Source organism: Mandrillus leucophaeus, unplaced genomic scaffold, assembly GCF_000951045.1.
Source record: "Mandrillus leucophaeus isolate KB7577 unplaced genomic scaffold, Mleu.le_1.0 Scaffold1267, whole genome shotgun sequence".
NCBI classification, from domain to species: Eukaryota; Metazoa; Chordata; class Mammalia; order Primates; family Cercopithecidae; genus Mandrillus; species Mandrillus leucophaeus.
In genome coordinates, this window is record NW_012101065.1 from 25024 (window position 1) to 27178 (window position 2155).

Below are 2155 nucleotides of genomic sequence, written 5' to 3' on the forward strand. Positions count from 1 at the left end.
GCGATCCTCCCACCTTGGCCTCCCAAAGTGCTGGGATTACAGGTGTGAGCCACCACACCTGGCCTTGTATCAGATTCAGTACTGATTATCTTTTGAACTATTGTAAGTTTAGTATGTCATCATTTTAGAATTCACTGGTTCTCAAAAGAATGAAGGCTACAACAGCCTGAGTCTCTGTTTTTCACAAATTCCCCAGATGATTCTGAAACCCACCAGCTTGAGGCCCTCTGCTGTTGCATGTTTCAAAGTAGTGGTTCTCAAACTTGGCTGCAACTAGAATCACTTGTGCAGCCTTTAAAACTCTCAGTGGCGAGACCATAGTGCAGACCACAAAACTCAGGGGTGGGGTGAAGGGGGTGTTCATCAGTAGTGTAAATGTCCCCAAGTGACTTTAATGAGCAGCCAGGTTTGAGAACCAGTATCCCGATGGGAGCAACCTCATATCCAGGTGTTGTGCCCCCTGAGCCTGGGATAGAACTCTGGCAAAACCTTGCGTCTGAATAACTTTGTGTTCTCTGTCTCCATCTGGTGGTCATCCTCCTACATTGCTGTTATTTACCTGTGCAACTTGGGATCTTGTACTTTTAATATCAGTTTGCCAAAAGAATCAAAAAGAACCAAAAAGACTTGAAATTTCAAGAAATAAAAATGGCTACAAAATATGCCATTATAAAGATCAGAATGATCTAAGAGTTATAAATGCATTTTAATAATGCATCTGAATCTTTCGTAGTACTTGGCAACTTAAAAACAGTCAATAAATGCTACTTATTCCCATTATAATTAAACGGAAGTTAGATCCCATCTTTCGGGCACCAGTGATTCATTTTGAATGAATGGCTTTAATTCAACCAAAAAACATATTTAGTCTTATTATTACCTGGCATACTGTTGGCAGTGGTGAACAGACACATCTGCATGGTGAGAAAGAGATTGTGTGTGTGTGTGTGAGAGAGAGAGAGAGAGACAGAGAGCGAGAGAGAGAGAGAGACAGAGAGCGAGAGAGAGACTATTATTTTAATAAAAAGACTGTTTGGGAGCATACCGCTCTATGAGTGTTGTAACCCCACCCCAATCAGGATTCCGAACGGTGAGAGAGAGTATTATTTTAATAAAAAGGCTGTTTGGGGGTATACTGTTCTATGAGTGTTGTAGCCGCACCCCAATCAGGATTCCGAACAGTTTGATCATCCCCACAAAACTGCTTCATGCTTCCCTGTCGTGGCATGCTTGCCTCACCCCAATTCCTGGCCACCAACCGATCTGTTTTTTGTCCCTGTAGCTTTGCCTTTTCCATAATGTCATGTATCCATAAATATGTAACCTTTTGAGAGTAGCTTCTTTAACTTACCAACATTTCCTTCCTTCTGCTTTAGATTCATTTTGCCCTTTTTTTCTTTAGTTCATTAAAGCTGAGGTTTAGATCGTTGATTTGAGCCTTCCTCCTTTTCTAAAATAAGCATCGAATGCTATACATTTCCATCTAAGCTCTTCTTTAGCTGCATCTACACATTTGGGTGTATTGTGTTTTCGTTTTTGTTCAGTTTAAAGTATTTCTAATATTCTCATTTCCTTTGAGACTATCTCCTTTGACCCATGGATTACTTAGAAGTATATTATTTAGTCTCCAAGTATTTAGAGATTTTTGTCAGTTATCTATCTCTGGTTTAATTCTATTATGGTCAGAGACCTTGCTTTGTATTATTTCAGTTCTTTTAAATTTGTTAAGATTTGTTTTACCGGCTTGGAGCGGTGGCTCATGCTTGTAATCCCAGCACTTTTGGGAGACCAAGGCGGGTGGATCATTTGAGGTCAGGAGTTCGAGACCAGCCTGGGCAACATGGTAAAATCCCATCTCTACCAAAAATACAAAAATTACCCAGGTGTGGTGGCACAAGCATGTGGTCCCAGCTACTTGGGAGGCTGAGGTGGGAGGACCATTTGTGCCCGAGAAGTTGGGCTGCAGTGAGCTGAGATTGCATTAATGTATTCTAGCCTGAGCAGCAGAGCAAGACCCTATCTAAAATGGAAAAAAAAAAAAAAAAAAAAAAAAATTGGCCGGGCGCAGTGGCTCAAACCTGTAATCCCAGCACTTTGGGAGGCCGAGACGGGCGGATCATGAGGTCAGGAGATCGAGACCATCCTGGCTAACACG